The sequence below is a fragment of the Andrena cerasifolii genome, chromosome 2, assembly GCF_050908995.1.
Source record: "Andrena cerasifolii isolate SP2316 chromosome 2, iyAndCera1_principal, whole genome shotgun sequence".
NCBI classification, from domain to species: domain Eukaryota; kingdom Metazoa; phylum Arthropoda; class Insecta; order Hymenoptera; family Andrenidae; genus Andrena; species Andrena cerasifolii.
In genome coordinates this window covers 25144262-25165171 of record NC_135119.1, presented here as the reverse complement: position 1 = coordinate 25165171, position 20910 = coordinate 25144262, and the positions used below count along the sequence as shown (strand labels likewise).

General features: G+C 41.8%; 1 protein-coding gene across 1 annotated transcript in view; it reads right to left on the bottom strand.

Moving 5' to 3' along the window:
* Positions 1–1425, bottom strand: part of LOC143378766 (very long chain fatty acid elongase AAEL008004) — a 57125-nt gene extending 55700 nt beyond the window's left edge. Inside the window, exon 1 of the mRNA XM_076830730.1 lies at positions 762–1425. The gene's annotated coding sequence lies outside the window, so the exon portion shown is untranslated. The remainder of the gene's footprint in view (positions 1–761) is intronic.
* Positions 1426–20910: the final 19485 nt, after the last annotated feature.

Genomic DNA, 20910 nt, shown 5'->3' with positions numbered 1-20910 from the left:
ATTGCTAGAAGCGTCCAGTGGGAAATGAACTTTACCAGAGGTTAGGAGCGAGAGGAGTCTGTTCGCTTAATTAACGACGAAGTAACTGTATCGCGATTAACTGTCTCGATGATGTCGATACGACCGCCAGCGGGCTACCACGTAAACACGTCAAACGTTACGATTTGAGAGAGCAGTGTCACCGAGTAATCGAAATATTTATGTCCAACCATTGATCGATTATTACCAAGGTTTTCTCGGTGGCACAGTAATCGTGAGAATTTCTCCTGTAAACCGCACCTTCCAACTGCCTTCCAAGAGAAGCAAAATACCCGTGGACGGATTTAGCCTGCCGTTTAACGTGTGGACGTTGGTCGGGGTGAATTTAGAGGTTAGGTCGTGCCCAAAGCGAGACTGACAACGGACGCTAATCTCTCGCCAGTGGCTCGACCGAGGGAATTGTCACTATCGTCACGACAGGCGAAAGATCGAACGGAGATCGCCGCGACGGTTCTGTCCGATCGATGACCGCAAACGCCGGTGAAGAAAAGTAGAGACGGGAGTGGGATATTCACGGGGTTGAATCACATGTCGGTCAGCGCGTCTCGTTTCGTTTTTACGAAGCTCGGAATCGATCACGGGCCGTCCTAACCTCAAAAGGCGCGCCGCCGGCACGCCTCGAAGCAACGGTACACGCATACCACTATGCCGCGGACGTCCGTGCAGAGAGCGCACACAGATCCGGCTTGCGAGCCACAGTATGTCAAAAGGACTACACCCACCTGCTTATCGTCGCTGCCTGTTATCCCGTCCTCCTCTCGCTGCTCCTGCTCGCCTGGCTAGACGCCTCGGGGCACTGAGGTTACCGGCTTCTTCTGCGCCCGACTCGCGACGATCCCTCGCGCACGGTCCCCGTTTCTCTGCTCTTGTCACCTGACCGACGGCTGCATGCAAAAGGGAGCACGTTGTTGCTCGGCCGGCGATAAGCGCACGGTCTCGTGGCGAATGCACGGCTCCGTCCTATATCCGAACGGGCAGCTTCCTACTGTCCGCTTCCCCGTGGACGATCGGTCGGCGTGTCGCGTTACGTACGGATACGACTGCGGGTACGGCCCTCTCGCCGCTGTTAGATGCGAGCGGACGCGAGCAGGAACGATGACTGCTTGGGCTGCTCGTCGCCAGTTTCCTTCATCGGCGACACGCGTATTCTTCCTCCTCTCCGTCGCGAGCGCGTATCACACACAGACGGGGGAGGCGAACCAGGAGACGGGGAGAGGCAACGCCGGAGGGGGACAGAGACAGAAGGAGGAAAGATAAAGGAGCCGGAGAGCGAGGGAAAAGAAATAGGAAGGAGAAGCAAGCGTCGCCGGATCTCCACGATAGTGTCTCCTCTGCACGCGGCCGCGCTCGACTGACTGACTGACTGGTTTCTTTTCGTACACGCTGTGACGTGTGGTCGATTTACGGGTTTACGCTACCTGACCACCCGTCCACCTCGAGCTGCTGCTGGCTGCTGCTTGCCGTCGCCCTACTCCTCGTGCTCGCGATGCTTCATTCTACACCGCCTGCCTCTAACCCTTTCCCTCTCCCTTCTCTTTCCTGTCCGCCGCTCCTTTTCTCTTCCTTTCTGTTCCTCCTGTTCCTCTCCCACTTTCGACCACCGCTAGATTCGTGCCCGTAACCTGTCACACTTGCGTCTGCTCGCGCACGGATATTACGCCTCGGCCGTGCCGGATCTTCGCGGTATTCGATGCCCCTCTTGCCTGCTCGCCGATGCGCGCACTGCACGATCGAGCCGGGACAAACGGAAGTCCTTTACGAGACAGGGGAAAGAAGCGAAGGATCGCGGCGAAGGCGAGGACGACGACGACGACGACGGGGACGACGCGACGAAGACGATAGGAACGCCGTGGGCCGCCGTGCCGACGACGAAAACCACTGCCGCCAACTTGCCATCTCGCGGACGTTGTCGAAAACGATCTCGAACGGTTCTCAAACCACGGATCCCCTGAACCTTTCTCGTCCCGATGGTCACCTTCGTGGCTCGCAACCATAAAATGCAAAACAAAGCGGATCTATCAGCTCGCCTTTGTTGCTCCTCTCTATAACCTTCGCGCAAGGTCATCGCGTAACAAACGCCACTTTTTTACGATGCCCATTTAAAATCTGAATAAACAACTCTCCGCTGATGGCCAGTCGGGTGGATAAGTTTTTTTACTACCTACGTTCGATTTTAATCTTCCCATTTTTCTTATGCCTGTTTATATCGCGGCCCGTTATTAATGTTTCCATAGGATTCCGCGTTTTTTGATGACCACTCGATGCAGCTTAGTGACAGGTGACGGTATTTTAAATGGAAATTGAACGAAACGCCGACAGGGGGGCGCGCTGATTCAAACGGGCACGGTTTACGCGGGAAAGAAGATTCAGGCTGCCAGTAGATAACCTTGTAATGATTAATCGAATATACGACCTCTTCCCTTTTCTGCAATTCTTTCCCATTGTTTTTGTCTCTCTCTGTATCATTCTGTCTAGGGGAATATCATTTTTGTTCTGTGACAGATATTCTGTATTTTCACTGGCCAATCGATTATTTTCACTAACATTGTATTCGTTCGTCGAGTCCCAATAGGGAACTTCCAAATGCGCCAATAGAGGGCCACGACAGATCGACGTGATCTGGTTTACGCGCCAAACGAGATCAGTTGACAGTTGCTTGTCAAGTTCCGTTCGTTTCTACCTCGTCGCTTGAAAGTACAATTGCAAATTGCGTTCTAAGCGGTGCAGAAACAAGTCGCGACGAGTGCTGGCAGGCATATCCTTACGTAGACATCAAGATTTGAAACGCATTCCTCGAAATTATTCCCCCAAACCCTCGGGCTCGTAAACCTAACCGTCGTCGAGTAATGGCTCTCCGTTAAGCCGATTAAACACACGTGATTGCTTCGCTCGTATTGCAAACAGTACTTAAACCCTCGACATTTCGACGTTCATTGAAAATCTAGTTGCGTGTGTCTCTGTAAATTTAATTTTTTCTGCAATTATCGGAAATACTGGAAAGCACAGACTATTTACAAACGGACCCTCTGCCAGCACCTCGCGAATACATTTACATCTGATTTTCATGTTCTGAGTTTCGACTAGTTACTACGTGACGGGCGACGTGTAGGCAGCGATCGAAGGGCGATGTATTATTTAATCCAAGCGCAACTCGACAGATCAGACCGTCCCATGGACACCCATGAACTTTAGGTTATGGTGTGCTCGCGTTCCTTTCGATTTTACCGAAATTGCACGAGGGAATGTGCTTCGTAACACGGTCGAGCGTATTTTCGGTGAAACAAAAAGCAGAGTGCTTGCTTCTACGCGTCGGTGTCGAGTCGAAACGTTTTGCTGCTTGCTACTTTATTTCGACGGTTGCGTCAGTGATATACGGGATACTCTAGCGTGTTTTGAGACGCTCGTCCTTTCCGGCAATGCAAGAGAATAACGACCAGCTGCGATTCCAGTTTCACAACGACCTCTGGTACTCGAGAAAGAATTAGACGGCGGGCGCGTTCGATGTGAGTACATATGCAATTGCGTATCTTTCGTCGGAACTTTTAAATGTGATTAGAGGGGTCGCATCGGGGCTACTCTTCAGTTCTTTGCTCAACTTGTGGGAGTCATTGAAGGGGAGTTGCTGTACACATTGGCGTAACGTCCCATCTCCTCCTCCCCTCCCTCGCGCTCTCTCTTTTTTTATAGGTAGAGGAAATCTTTATATACATACACGTTTTATAACATGCATTTACCTAAATATTTATTTAACGCTAAGACAAACAGTTCACTGAATAAAAAATTATTGATTATTTAACAGACGAATGTTTTTTACTTATTTCGATTTCCTAGGGAGGGGCCATTCCGCGTTTTAGGAGGGCCAGGCCCACCCGGCCACCAACTAGTTACGCCAATGACTGTACACGTGAAAGGGTGGGAAGTGCCTTTAATTTTAGCATATTGTAAAGCGTTAAAAACAATTATGAAAGTTAAGAAAATATATATATATATGTATGTCACGAGGCGGCTCCGAACTTTTGTTTTATCGAGGGTAAACGTTGTATCTCCTAACTAAATTTTGGATTATCTGAAACGAAAAAACGAAATTTGTTTATTAAGTATAATATAATGCCTAAGCGTTAACGGAGCCAGTTTTTAGGTATTTTGAAAATTTTCTGTATACCAGCGTGGTGAAGAAAAGAATGTGGATTTAATTCTTCGCGAAAATCGGCATTCTTTTCTTCAACACGCTGTTATTCAGCGAATTTTCAAATAATAGACCGGCTCCGTTAATGCTCGAGGTCGGATACAGGATGTCCCACAATTGAAGGATAATCCGGGACATGTAATATGCTGGTGCAAGAAGACATTGAAAAGTCCTTTACCGTTTTTCGATCCGAGGCTTCGTTCTCGAGATAGGGTAAGCAGGCCAGTAGATGGACGAATCGTTGGTTAATCGTTAATATTGAAAGAACTAGAGTTTTAATCTATATTACTGTTTGTTTATTTTGTAGAAAAAAAACGTTTGTTGTTTTATAAAACATTAATATATTTATTGAATTTTTTTTGCACGTGAAAAAGTATTTATATGTACGGTCTTACGCCAGTATGCGTTAGTCGCTCGATTCTTAGTAGCTATTGCTCAGCGTATTCGTGCCTTCAATTTAATAAAAAATGTGTTTGGACGTGTTGTAAAGAGGTATGTAATAGATGATTGTATTGGAATATTAACAATTTATAAATAAACGCGTAAACAAAGAAAAATAAAACGATAGAACTTATAAAAATGACTGTCCATGTACTAGTATGGATTTTATAATCTAAGCCAGTAGATGGACAGAATAGATTTGAACCTTTTGAAGCTTTTTTTTTAATAAACAAAAAGTTTACACATTTACTTGTATGTAGGTAGCTTATTTTTCTTTTCATTTAGATGGCAAGCAACAAAAAATATGTACCTTATATGAATATGCATATAATGATGTACATAGATAGATGTTACAGGTCAAATCGGGGCAGTCCTACACGATCCAGGACGTCTGATCACTTTAGGATAGATATACCCTCAATTTATTTGCACGCTGGGGCCATAAACTGTTGCACAGTTTTCGGACAATGAAGGCTGCATACGTTTTTAATTTTAATGAAATAAACTATATTTTAACAAAAAATGGCTTAATCTAGGTCACTACTATAGCTAATAAGCCTTTTATACGTCTAGCCAGACACCCGTCCATCTATTGGTTCTAAACTGTCCATTTACTAGCTCTATAGTACATCTACTGGTGATACGGGCTATGAGTAGAATTTTCATCATTTTATGCTTAAATACATTATTTTTTTATTTACAGTAATTTTTTTCTTTAAATTTATACATCTTTACGTGCAAAGCTTTTGATGCTTTTCTAATACAACAGATAAGGTGAATGCCCCAATTTCTGCTTATGTCCCCATTTCTGATCATTTCGTATTTTTCTTATTATTATATGCGTTACTCTTGTATTATAGTTGCAATAAAATAATTCTAAATTATTTAAACATTATACATTTAGAGCATTACATATTTAATTACAAATTACTAATAGTTAAACATCTTGAAATATCTTTCTTAAGTAGTTTTTGAATTGATTGATTTACTATTAAAGAATTAATCAATTACTCTGCAAATTTTGATCACAAACAAATTTTTTACACCTTCTATCTGACGAGTAACCTCTTAAATCAGCAGAAATTGGGACATTCGCCTTATTTCTAAGAAACAGCTTGATGTAAACATCGGAATCCGCTAAACCGTCCATCTACTGGCCTGCTTACCCTATTAACAGTTGAATATTAACGATGCAACTTGCGGGCCGCGAGGTTTAAAGCCGAGTCAGTTGGTCGCGCGGGAGCGCACACAGGTGCGCGCGCAGATACAGGTTCAGTAGAGCCGACCGTGCTGGTTTAAACCGTGAAAATAGGTTGGCGTCTTTTACTTTTTCGCACCGCCACAAATGTCACAATAGTCTAATCCTTTAAGAGGTTACATACCTTTGAAAGCTCGTAAAATAGGGTTACTTTTGTGATTTTTTTTCATATAAAGAAAAACGTTACATTTAAAAATCAAAACATACACCTTTTTGTGTATAAATTAAGCTGTATTCTTCTCAAAAAGAAATTTGATATCGTAGAAAAATCTTTTCTCCCAAGGCCTCTTCGTATTTGCGGTATCCGAAATATCCCAAAGATTATTGAACCCACTTGAATAAAATTTTGCATAAATATTCTTAAGACTATAATTCAGCACTTGTCGAAGTCGATTTTGAAAAAATCTATTCCTTGAAAAACGGCAACTACTCAAAGTTACGCATGTGATTTTCGACCTAAGTTTTCATCTTCTTTTATTAAAAAAAAAAAAACAAGACACGAATCGAAAATTTTTATTCTATTTACTTGCTATATCTAACGTTTCATTTGATTTTCAACGATTTATTGGTAACAAGCTGGGAAGTCATTAACGCTAGACCCTCGTTTTCGTCCAAACGATTTCGTTCTCTCCCTGAAATCCTTAACGCAATTAACAATTTGGGGATGTCTCGCAGTAGACATCAATTACGTCAATTACGTGCTTTGTGCCAATCATTTGCTGGTCCATTGTTGTTCAGGTAGCACCATACAAATTTCAGTCCGCATTATCGAACCTTTTAAGTCGCAATTGAATACATTCAACAACAACTTCGCTGCTTAAAGTTCTGTGTCATTCTGCGGCGAACCAAATGCAGCAGCAACAAAGAACAAATGGAATAACAACATGTTCTTTCCCTGAAACAAGTTTCCAATCGTTCTTATTCCTCAAAATTCTAAAAACCCGTTTCGCAGGATCGCTTGCCCCGCAAAAAGTTCTTCTACATTCCGGCGTGCAAAAAGAACACGTTTGCAAAAGCATTACATTATAAAGCAGCTTGTGCGGGTTATATTTCGCCCCTTACATCTTTCGAAATGTATTTCACACCAATAATTAAAAATCATTCGCCGAGTCACAAATCTCCTTGACCGTTAACACGCCCGCAACCGTGTTTATGGCACGCATAACGAATATTTCCAAATTTGAAATCAATTAATTTCTATAAATCACGTTCCGTAGAGAGGTAAAGCTCGCCCATTTCGACGGATAATTAGATTCGCGTGTGCGACACTTTCTCCCCCCCAAGACGCTTCGCAGATCACCGTTCATTGCATCGTATTACGATCAACCAGTCCTTCGATATTGATGTAATCCATCGCAAGGCCGGGAAAGTGGCCAATTGCCGGTGACAGGCTATATTTGTACAGATTAACCTACTTTGAGTCCGTCTGAAAGTCGGCTAGCCCTTCGTCGCGAAACGTTGCGTCACACTTTCGTCGAACTTAACTAATTAAACTTCTCCCGAATGCCCCCGAAAAGTAACTCCTCTCCGCGGTCGAGACCAGTTCTGCTTCACCATTTCTCCCGATCGCATTTCAATTTTTTTCCCCCCTCTCCTTCCCGGGCCCCCGGTCGCTGCCGCGTAAATTGTTTACGGGAACACGATGCAAAGTGATCTGCATCACCGGTTTCCTCGAGTTGCCGTCTTGTTATCTTTGCGGATGATTTACCGCGTTCCCTCGTGGCCACCGCCACCACGGGGCACATTTCCTTCCTCCGTCCTCGTTCCCGGATTTAAGACGTCGACCGTGGTCTCGAAGTTCCGCGGGCATCTCGACTTACCTCATTTTTCCCTGGCCATTTTCCGTCAGCGTGTCGCCTTGCGAACGGTAGATTTAACGAGGTAACGAACCAATTGCCTCCTCGTTAAAAACCGCCCCGCACGGGGTACGGGCATCCTCGGCGCACCGTGAACCTCGCCGGCGGGGGTGCGTTCTCGTTGGCACTCCGGGCGAAGGCGGTCGCCTTATTTCTTTCGTTGATCTCTGTTCTCGATGGTCATTGGGGGTAATTTTATTCGCGAAGCTGATGCTTCCGTGCTCCGCTTCCTTTTGCTAAACTAATATGCCGCGCGTATTGTTCTCACGCTTAAAGTATCAAAGCACTTTCAAATCATCGATGAATAAATAATTCACCTAAATGGCACGACCTCTACACGTGGAAGCATGTTGCAGGAAGTTGGTTACAGCAAGAGTCAGGGCTGCGAGGATTTCGATGACCACTGTGTTTCTTTGTCCACTTTTACCTTAGTACGTCGCGGAAGCGTCCTCAAAGTTCCGTGAAACGGCGTTTCTTAGAGGAGTCCTGCTCGCGGCTGGAAGGGTAGGTGCGAGGTGTGGAAGGCGCGGAGCGAAATCACGCGTCGCTCGCGTCGAGGCGGGAAAGAGCGAGCAAGTGGACCGGAATGAGAGTAGTTCCGAACAGAAAGCGTAATGCCGTGTAACACAGCCTTGTGGGAGGTTATGCAAGTCACGAGTATACCTTAGCCCCGACCGATCGGCGAAAGTGATGCCTGCCTGGTCCGCACGGTCACGAGATCCTTGCGAATTCTTTCGTCTCTCGAAATACTCGCCTTTCTTATAGGAACCTGCAAGCTTCTTCTCCTGCCTCGTTCCATTTCATGGAGTTATTTATTTATTTATTTATTTATTTATTTATTAATCATAAACGGGTTAGAACATATTATATAGCAAGGATACATAACATTTTGCGTGTTGAATAAAAATAAATCTACGTATATGAATACTATATCAAATTATAGTTAACAATGGAGGGAAAAATGAAAGAATAGAGGTGAAGAATGAGTAATGAGAAATGAAAAATGTACAATGAAAATGGAAATGAAGATAAGAATGAAAATGAGAATGAGAATGAAGATGAGAACGAAAATGAAAATGAGAACGAAAATGATAATAGAAATACCTAGAAAATAGAATAAAAGTGAAAAGTGAGGGGTGGAAGTAAAAGTGTATACTATAATATTAAATTTAGTTTTGTCGCGTTAACGGATTACCAGCTATTTTGATCGTTCGCTCCTAGCATTCTGTGCAATTTACTCTTTAATACGTCCACAGATTCATGAAAGAAATCAACTGCATCAGCATATAAGTTTGCTTGTCGTAGTAGCCGGTTAATCGGATCAGAAGATCCATATTTCGTTTTGTACACGATATAATAGAATAAGGGTTTTTCCCTGAGCGATCTGGGTGGAGCATACAGTTTTATGAGTTCCAGCAGGGGTGGACAATCAGCTTGGCCTTTTAGCCAAATTAAATTTTATTGTAAATAATCCAACGCTGGTGTTAGAGATACAATTTCCTAAGTACAACCCATTTTCACGAAAATAGGCAAAAATCGAAAAATTCAAGGCCCTATATTTTTTAAACAAATTCGAAATCGGCAAAGTGGTGACTTAAACCTCCCTTAATTTCACAAGGACTACGACATATTCCATTTTTAACAAAATCTATTTCCTCGGTCTATTTCTTTTGCATGACAACTGTTAAAACTATGATATAAAAGTAAACACAGCATATGAAATTCTCAATTAAATAGTATTAAATTAATAAGGGCGGCGATATTGTCTTTGCATCTGGGCGGCCGAAACCCAGGAACAGCCTCGAGTATACCAAATCTTTAACTTTACTTTAGGGGGGGCATTTGAGCTTTATAACCCATTGTGATTAGACAGTTATGCAGTCCCAGTTACCACCAACAAAATATCCTATAAATCGCGATACCACGAAAAATGAACATTTCTTGTTTTCCCCCTTACCCTTCGTACATTAAAAAATATCAAAAGCATTTTCATTAACCTTCTTCATCAAGCTTTTAATCTGCTCCTATAAATAACTTTACCAATAGCTGTCTACGAAGTTCCAAGTCGCCACCAGCAATGGATCGTAAAAAAAAAACGTTTCTCCCAGTTTCCTCGTAGGGAAAGTAGCCTAAGTAGTCTACTGCGCTATGGAGAATAAATCTTGACAGTGCGCTGAATGCGAGTCCATCGAGAAAATGGCACCCTTTCTCTCGACCTTCTCTCTTCGCACATGACTGCAAGAACGCAAGTCGATTTTCCACGGAAAAGCTGCGTTGGACGCGACACAGAGGACTTTATGCGAATGGGGCGCATGAAGAACTATCTCGATCGCGCAGGAGATCGAGGAGCAAGGGTCCTGTTAAGAGGACATTCGATTTCGAACGCCATTCATCGTCCTCGCGCGGAGGTTCTTCTCGTCGCTCGAGCGCTGCCAAAATTGTATTTTGCAACAGGAACGGAACGTTACCGTCTCCACCGAATCGTAGCCCGAGCCGCCGACGACGGCACTTTCGCGGCAAGGGTTCAAGGTTCCCCGTGATTCGCTTTCATTCGTCGCCAATGGCGACTCGCCGTTGCCCGCTGGCGTCGCGCGTGAACTTTGGTAATAAAGCTCGCGTCTCCTCTTCCTCCTAATCACGGCAACGACTTGACGAACCTCTCGACGGCGCTGCCGCCCCTCTTCCGTCGGCTCGACGCACCGCCCGTCACCTACGGCAGGCGTCGCGGCACTTCGGAAGGAAAGCAAACGTCTCTAGCTGATTTTCCAGGAAGCCGTTTAATGCAGCTTCGGCAAACATGCCACCGCGAAAACACACAGGATGACGGCGCACACCGTTAAGTGAAACCTTGTTGCGCATCGGAAGGAGGTAAACGCAGGACGAATTAACAAGTTCTCGTTGGCTCTAATGAGAAGTAAAACGCGCGAATTGTGCATTTTATACGAGTTTCTTGGAACGACGGGCCTGCGACTTAGATGAAGACTAAATTCCATTTGGCGATGGTATTTTTAGCGGTGATAACGAAGTTGTGGTAACTACGGCGCAGTTTTGTTGCTGTGGATAAAATAACGGCGGTAGGTGAATAATTAATTACAGAGGCTAGGAGGGTGTTGTGGGTTAATTACGATTTCTGCCACAGGCTGTATCATATAAACTGAATAATTCCCTGTATTCGAAGTAGGTAAAGTTTCCTGTATTGGACCATTTAAGGGGAGGTTCCGGTTTAGAGCCCATCAAAATAGGTGATCTTTAGGAATTAATTAAAGGAAAACTACTATATATAATTTAATGGAACTTTTTGCATTGTATTAAGGATGTTTTATATTATAGAAATATATTTTTTGTTTTATAATTAATCATTGCAGACCGCACTGGGGAGTCATTAAAGTCGAGGCGTAAAAAAATTCATCCAAATTGGTGGGACCTGTATCTTCAGAAGTTATTATCCGATTCGACTGAAACTTTTATTATTTTGAAGAATATACTTCTGGCTAGGGGGGAAACCAGAAAAAAATTACAAAAATAGCATTTTTTTAGAAAATAACGACACTTGAAGTTGAAATTACTTTTTCACTATATTTTTCGTCCTTTCAACGCCTTTAAAATTTATAAATTTTCAATTTTTTTTATTTTTTCTGGTTTACTCCCTAGCCAGAAGTATATTCTTCAAAAGAAAAAAGTTTCAGTCGAATCGGATAATAACTTTTGAAGATACAGCGCCCACCGATTTTGAGAACACTGTTTCGAGAAAAATTGCCGCTACTCAAATGCCTATAACTTCGGGAATTTTACGAATTTCAAAATATCCTTTTAAACATGTATTCCTAAAAGGTTGAACATTCGAAAAATGAAATACAAAAAAAATCGATTTTTAGACCGAAACCTCCCCTTAAGGGGACAAGGCAGTCAGATCGCTCGAAAATCAAGTATGCTTTGCGAATTAATTACAAGGAGATGAATACAAATTGTGACTAGTACTTTTGGGTAATGTTTGTTAATACTATATACAGTAAAAATAAATTATTTGAATAATATATACATGTGTATGACAGCGCTACAGTTGCCTGATATATAGGTGTTTTTTCTGCAGCTGTTGTAATTTTTCAGTGATTCTAGCATTAAGAAATTGAGTTTTGAAATATCCTCTGAAATTGATACTTTGCCCTGGCATCCATTCTGCCCTGAACCTTTTGAAAAAGAAAAAAAATCAAAATTATAAAAATGGCGGCAGTAAAACGGCAAGTTTTGAAGAAACTTGATTTTTCGCCAGGGAAAAGAGCCATTTTATTTATTTTTTTTGTCAAAGTAAGAAGTTTTCACAGACTTACGCGTAGGTTCAGGTCGTAACTAGACATGTTTCATATATGCTGAATTTTTTTCAAATCGACTTGTACCTACCTCCGTTTTTTGGCAATCACTGCAAAACGAAGAGGAAATATGATTTCGAGAAAAACGCGTTTAAAGTTTCGAAAGAGGAATTAGTCTACCTGCGTGCGCGCAGAAACGGTTTACGATGCGCTCGTCCTTTTCAGCTGTAAAATCCTTAATTTTGCTAATTTTAACATCAACCAAACAGCATTTTACTCGGAAAGGGTGGTACTTTCGAAAAATACAACAACAACAAAAATCGAGTTTCTGACTGCCTAGTCCCCTTAAGAAAGTACCTCCATAATTCAGAAACGTGTTGATAATTTTGAGTAGAAAATTTTGAGAACAATTTCACGATTGTAATTGATACACAAATCTAATAAACAGACTGAAACGCTATGTGGCTAGTTACTAAAAATATTTTCAAACTCCCGTCAATGGTCCAATCTATGAAACTGATTTCCTTATTTGCACCGCAGATATCCTAAATCGGACTATGTCTCTTTTCCATTATTTTAGGTAAGAACTTTTATTAAAAAATATACTTACACTCTATAAAAAAAGTAAAAAATAACCGTGAGACGCAGTTTACAGCATAATGAGAAAAAATAAATATGCATTGACGAAATAATCAGCCGCTGTCAAACTGGCAATTTATGCACTCGTAATAATCGGTATTACGACCATCGGTGCAGCTCGAATGGACCTATGTACCTCTTGCAAGAAAGGCACTGAATCCACTCTTCTCCTATAAGTTATGGGCCATAACTGATTCCGAATATGCAGACAAACAAACGACACTGAGGCACTCTTCATCTTCTGCTTCACTTGCAGAATTCTGCATCACAATCTGTCACATTTCCCATATTTTTCCCGCTCTGACTATTTTATATTTAAGAAAGAAAGATCGTTGCACAATTGGGACGGGTCCAACTTAAGAACCATTAAGTGGTTGACCATTACGTGGTTTAATTTAAGAAAGTAACCTACATTTTAATATTTTCTTTTTATTTTCGTTAATATTTATTTTATCTATTCACTTTTGTATTCATTTACTTTGCTAATCGCCCGCTGGTAGCTCACTTTTTGCTCACTTGTTTAGCGCAAACAATTAAAATTTCAATGAATCTGTAGTTGTAAATAATTCTGCTCTCTTCTTTGTTATTTTTCATATAATTTTCTCCCACCACCTTAGCAAAGATGGTCAAAAGTCATGACTTCAGCTTTCAACCGGATTTTCAGCAAGTATCGTCTTAAGGCAATTATCGACCAGTTTCTCTGAATCAGCATAACATTCTCAACACACTAGGTTCACTCTGATAAAATAAATGACATCAATATTAGTTTCAAAAGCCATTATATATCAGGTGAGCCGACTGCCCTCAACTTACCCTCATTATCGAGAACGCTGGCCACTTTAGCTTTCAAATCGAACTGATTGTTTCGATCAATCGATCCTCCCTCTTGTCCCATTCACCCAGCGCGTCTGCAGCTTACCACCAATTACCTTTTTCTCTCCAGCCACTAATTTCTTCCACTTCCAATTCTCCTATCACCTCTCTTGGCCTTCGTTCCCAAGATTCCTCAGATTACGTCGTGACAAGCTACAGAATCGATTACACTGTAAAACGAGTCCTGACGAAACCGTTTCGTCATTTTTGAGACGAAATTGTATCGAAGTACAACCCAGCCTCTCCATAGATTCACTTCCGCCAGTCACTTGATTACCTTATGTCCCTATTAATCTCTTATTTATGCCCTTCCGCTTAATCCCGACAAGCCACTTTACGACTCGATAAATTCCTAACGTCGAATCCACACACTCCAGCTGCCCGCTCTTACCTCGAAGAGTGGCCTTGTGATTTGGTGCTCATTAAAATTCCGATTGAATTCGATAATAATTATATCGCATCGCGAAAGGAATGACGGAGGTATTTTTAGCCCCAGGTTTCAACCGTTCCTCTCGATAGCGCGTTCGTTTATCGCTGTCCGGGGAAGGAACGGGAACAATTGGTCAAGGAAACTAGGGGCCGTGGTCTCTAACAGGGACGTTTACTTGAGTCGAGTCGAGCTTTGTGCTCCGAGTGCCAAGTATTTCAGAAAACACGTCCCCGGAGTTCGCGCGGTGCCATTTTCACCTACGAGCGTTGAACCCGACAGATCGGGCACGTCAGGGTTGAAGAAGGTCAGGGGCGTCGATAGAATTTCTCAGAGAAAGTCGGTAAGCGCAAGCATGATGCATCAAGGACATTCGAAGGACGTCTGTGTCTCTCCCAGGAAAAGCCACGTTTTCCCATGCTATTGCGAAGCTAGGACGAGGAAAATGTCCACTCTTGGAGTTTCCTCTTTGGCAATGGCTGTTTCGACAGTGGCTTCTGTATTTGGCAAGGGTGTTCCCGCATTTCACCGACGCAACACTGTGGCAGCAGAAACCCAGTCGCGGACGAGGGCAACGATTCCAGATGGATATGCAGCGCATTTTCGAGCCGCCGATCCACCCAATTTTCACTCTCCAGTCTCCCGTCGAGATCGCCCCACATGGTCCTCTGGTACGCGTAACCGACGCGCCGCTTATTACGAAGCTATCCTCTTTCGTAACACGGCGAAACAGTGCCGTTTACCGATGCTCCGCGCACGACGGATGTTGCTCCACGGTGATTTCGTCGGTGCATCGTCAACCATCGATTTAAATTTAAACGAAAGGCGATCTCGCGCCAGTGAATTTGTGCTGTACAACAGCCATATGTACATACTAGCTGACAAGTTACCCGGTTTCCCACGGGAATTATTTATGATGTTTGAAAAATAAAAAAGCCGATTAAAAAAAAAAAATAAGTAGCCTGTAATCTAATCGAGGATGTATGTAATGTATATGCAAAATTTCATTGAAATCCGTTCTGCCGTTTAGGCGTGGAAGAGGGACAAACAGACAGACAACGTTTCACTTTTTAACAGACTTTAAAAAGGAGGAGGTTATAGATTCGGCCCGTTTGTATTTTTTTTTTATGTTTGTCCTCGCATAACTTCTTAGCATATGGGCCCATTTTGATGATCTTTTTTTTTATTCGAAAGAGGGCGATGACCGGTGGTTACATTCTACACTGCATCAACATTGGTCCAATATTTTGCCAGTTCTGGTTAATAATAAAGAATATTGTCACCTAATTATTATTATTTTATGTACGTACGCGCATATCTTATCAGCATATATAAAAGTTGTGTCAAATTTTTTAATTTTAACTATTTAGTTTTATATATATATATTTGAATTCGGTTTTATTTTTTTTTAATTTTGTAATATATATATATTATATGTAAAATATTATTATATTATATTATATTAAATATAATATATATATATATATATATATATAAATAAAACCGACTTCAAAATAATAAAAATGCAATAAAAAGTAATAAATAGTTTTTTCCCTTATTTAATCTACGACTCATATTTTTTAAGCCGGCGCTCATCATTTGCGCTGTGTAAATCTGGCGTCGACTTAAAAAATATAAGAGTCATAGATTAAATATGGGAAAAAATTAATTTTTACTATTTAGTGCATTTTTATTATTTTGACGTCGGTTTTAATTTCTTTTAAACTTTTATATATTAGTAGGGGTAACAGCCGCGTAGCTTAAGGGGAGTATTCTACTTTTTCGGCCAAAACATAGCAAAAGTTTGAATTTTTTTTGTAAGAAACTGGCCATTCGGTTGATCTGAAATTCGGACCATATTTTTATGCATCTTTGAAGAAATTGCAGTTTCTATTTTATTCATTTTTAACAATAAATATACCAAAAACTGTGACTGCAACTTCTTCAAAGGTGCCTCAAAACATGGTCCAAATTTTAGATGAATCGAATCGACAACTTCTTAAAAAAAAAATCCCAAATTTTGCTATGTTTTTAACCCCCAAAATAGGATTCCCTCTTAAATTACGCGAGGGTAATTTTAGCCATTTCTTACCTACTCCCTCAGTATATAAATTCGTACGATTTTATATTCCAGCCCCCTCCCCCGTCCTTATATAATATTTTTTACATTGTACTTTCTCAGTTATTACAATTCTTTTAAAGGTATATAATTCATTTAATATGGTTTCGGGAAGCTTAAACTAAAATTACTTTTCTGAAACACGAATGATTGAATTTGTATTTATTGAAAATTAGGTTAAAAAGTATTACGTAAGCCGGTACCTGACTCCTCTTCTCCCTTAAGAAATTCGCAACCCCCAAAAGCCTTACGTAATTTAAGGGCGACCCCTGAGTACAGCTTCCGCGCGGAATTCGCGATATGATACCAACTCCATTTCGATTTTCCTAATTGAACAGTTAATTGACTAACAGAAATACGACATCCGACTAAATTCCTGTCGATTTAAACCGTGCTCCTTCCTACTTCCTCCTTCTCACTTTGCTTCCAACATCTTCAGAATTCTCGGAACGGCATCGCGCACCCGGATGGCTAGGTTTCGGTAAATATGGTCTTGGTTTCGACATTTCTCGGCTGCGGCTCGCCTTTTCTTTCCCCAATATTCGTAGCCAATATCGTTCTAATGTTTGCTCAATTTGAAGGCTGGGTTCACGTCCAAGCCGATCGCCTCACGAATTTCGATTCGAATTAGCATAAGATGTTACGGTATAAAGCAATATCAGCAGCCAAGGTCGCGGAACGTTTCAGAAGAGCGTGAGTAGCTTTTATGGGGATTTTATTCGTTCGATTAGACATAAGGCGGTTCTGTGGCGCAGCGACGCACGAATCAGTCGTTGAACTCGCGCGGGCAGCCTCGAAGGGCAATCCGACCGGCCGGGACCGGCGAATTGCACACGGCGCACTGTGCCCAAAAATTTTATTTAAATAAAATTTCGAATAACGAATAAAAGTTAAAAAAAATCATTCGTCATTCCTTCGTTAAGCCGAGTAAACTTTATTCGACGCACGACGAATAATTTTTTCAACTTTTATTCGTCATTCGAAATTTTATTTAAATAAAAATTTTGCGCGCAGTGCTTTTAGCGCGAAAAAGATATTACGTCTCTAGCAGTGTTATTGGTTAAGTAATGAAATGTATTTGAATGCTAGATAATATAAGCATGACATTAGGAGGGCGATAAAAAGAAAATATAAAGTTGTAATTTGGTTTATTTATCAGAAATAGTTTTAACTTTAATTTTATTTTATTCGCTACGTATAACTACAGGAATTATCTTTTGCTTATATTTTTTCGTGAAATAAAATGTTTCATAACTCCAGAAAGTGCACACATGTGCGAGTTCCGTTTATACCAACAAATTCTTAAGTACATGTGTTATTATATACGAAAAGCACAACATTGGAAGACATTCGCTATTTTTTATGCATTTCCATAAAGTCAGAATATCTGCTAACAGAAAGTCTGGGGAGAACTTCAACAAATTTATCCATGTAATCTGAAACAAAATAATAAAAAAATATGCTGTACAGTGCTACACCACTAAATACAGAATACCTGTATCCCACGTGTTTTGCTACTGGCATTTCTTAAAATATTTTATGATTCCCAGCACTCTGAGCTGGAATCCCAATAAATACCCAAAAGTAACGAACAATAACTTTTTTTCCAAAGCATGGTTTAGCCCACTGTGCTGTCCCCGCTATGCGTCCGACTGTTTCTTTCATCTTTTAACGATATAGCGCTGTTTACCACGAGTCTGACGCTCGTATAATCGCATAATTCGAACAGTGACGCAAATGGTACACCTCGTTGACCGTCGATCCTGTTTACCGTATTTGTTGAAGCGCGTTGTCGTTGTTCAATAGCGTTGATCAGGAGCCCCGGCGACGACACACGCACCTGTAACGCGTGGGAACGATTCCCCGTGAAATCTCAATCGAAACAAGTTTCGCCGCTCGGGTTCCTCGATGCGGTAATTGAATCAGAGTTTTCCGCTCTGGGTGTTTAGTATTCCCGTTTATTTCCCATGGAATTCTACCGGATATTCGTCTGTCGCGAGCTAATGGGCCTCGTCTTCATTAGTGCATTCATTTCGATGCCATTCGATCTTTCGCTCTTGGCCCATGAGAGCGCATATTTGAATAGGCTCTGTGACTCGGCAGTACTCTCCGAATTGTAGATACTCGCCGGGCTCTCTTTGACACCACCTCTTGCGCGACCCGTTAATTGGTTAGCCTCCGGAATCGCTGGGATCAGACCGCGCCGTGTCAAGGTACCCTACGCGAGTAGGTGAAGAGCATTTACGCAACTCAGCAATCGTTAGCCAGCGAGACGGTTTTTATCGGCATCGCAACGCCGCGGATCGTCTCCGTCGCTGAGAAACATCAATAGCAGTTATTACGGTAAATGCAGAGCCTGCTCGTCAGGAAAATGACTTTGGAGACTCGGCGGATTCCGAGCTCCGTATATCATCTTCCTTGTTTTTGCCCCTGTACCCTTAGTTTACATAAATTCCTCGGATCTCGATGATAATGTAATTCTGAGAACCCGTGAAAAAAAATGTCGTGAATTAGCATCTTGATTGAAAGGTTCGGGTTTGTTTGAAAAGTATTCTCGTGTCTGCAGTTGATCGGAAAGAGGATGAAATATCACAGAATCGGTGATATTTTCGGACAACAGATCTGTTTCGCGGCGGTCGTCCGAGCCCGAGCGATCTGCTAATGACGCGGCAACGATTCCATTCCACTAGCGATTACGAATTCTCGTTCTGCCCCGGCCGAGCGCCGCGTATTGTAATCACCGGCAGGTAAAAGCACGATATATCTGTCGTAATGCATTAGCATGTATAGCGCATGCATTAGCGAGGTGTATGCAGTTTATCCGGAGCCTCCTTTATGTAGCGCGGCGGCTGGCGACTTTCACCGCGGCGACCGCCGCCACTTTCACCCATGAAAATTAGTACCGCTTCGTTTGCCGGGACTGCCGGTTAGATCGTCCCTGTCATCGGCGAGGAATGAAACGCAGCTCGTGACGCTCGTTACGTCTCGCGAACTGTCGAAATGCTGGGCTATAGGGGCGCGAAGTTCTTTGGCTGCTGAATGCCACTTGCCCCTCCGCTGCGAAGGAGGAGCAATGGGGGATGGAGTGGTGGGGGAGATTAAAAGGTGGGAGGAGTAGAGTTCTGCATTGAGAGGGTATTGTAGATAAGGAGGAGGGTAATTGTTGGTTCTTCTCAGAGGAATGTGGTTTCTGTTCTTTTTATTTTGTTTGGTTGGGGTTGGGGATGGGTGTAGTTTGATTGCGAAGGATATTAGTGGGGAAAGAAGCATTAGGTGCTCTTGGGTAGCTGTTCTGACTGTAGTTGGTGATTACCTTCCTCAGTGCTGCTTTTTAGTTCGTGTTTTATGTGTAGGGTACTCTGTCCGTTAATTAGTAGCCTGTATTGTTGACAGAGTGTGGCAAAGTAGGTTTCTTCGACAGCGCTTATTGGTATGGTAGAGAAGAGCTTTGATTTCTGTTGATAAATGTGATGGGATAAGTTTTTAAATGATTTGTGAAGCAGATAGTGTTGTATTATCGAGAGATGTCGTCATCTCCATCGTTATTGGTACTGTCAATCATTGACAACTTTTTTAAAATTAACGATCTCTGTATAAAATTATAGTTGTAAGACTAGGTAATGAAGTATGTATAAGAGATGTAGCTTAGCTAGTTTTAGATTGGCATAAGACTGCCCAGAAACTAATAGACTGTGGAAAAACTGTATAGGGATGTTGGGATATTTATGCACTAACTTTATATTTGTAAACTTCTATGTAAACTTCTATGCTGCTAGTACCTGAATAAAGCCACATATAGGCCTGTGCCAGGCCTGACATGTCCTTAAAAAAAAAAAAACTCCATGCTGATCCAAAGACTGATGTACAAACCAAAGGTGTGGTGGGCTTGGGAGGAAATTAAGAGAAGAGCATGCACGAGCATGCAAAACCGTCGTAGAGATGCATGAACAAGAGCAGGAAACGTAAACACATCGATGAAATGAATAACTGAGTCATCGAAGTCATGCAAAACCATCGAAGAAATCTATGTAATAAAATAAATACTGCAGAGGCCATCGAACTCATGGAAGAAATGCATGAAATAGAACAAATAATTAAAAACCCATCGAACAAATGAGTTGGAAAAGAACGAAACGGAATTTGAACCTCTGCTGAAAAACAAAACATTGAATGCCTCCAGGTGACCCGGTAGCTCCGCGTTTCTGGAGATTCAGAGCTGGATTGTTCACCTATTTCGGGAGACAACACTCGCGATCCAAAACAGGTCAACAGTTAATTTTAATTGCGAAAGCCACTTAATCATTCGATAGAAATATTTCCGCCAAAATACTCATTCCAGTGGCTATTGCTATGAATAATGATGTCAACACCATTCACACTAATCGCCCAGTGTAAATTACTGTTAGCGAGGATCGACAAAACTCGAGATGTAAAGCAATTAATCACATTCTGACATGGACTTTGAAATGATTTTCTACGCCGAATGAATTTTTTCTTCTTTCTCAAATATTGAGAATATTATGCAAAGTATTAATTACAATGTTTAAATAGCTTTTAGTTGGATTTCGTGTAAATGAATACTTGCAGAAATATCTAGAAGTATAATTTACGTTCTATAGAAGATGATTGATTATGGAATTTTAATTAATTACTCTTGCTAGTAGGAAGGCTGTACGAAGTCTACACAGGCTCGAGTGATTATTATACCCTTATTAGAAAGTTTACAGAATTTCACAGCAACTTCGTGCAAGTATTTAAAGAGCTA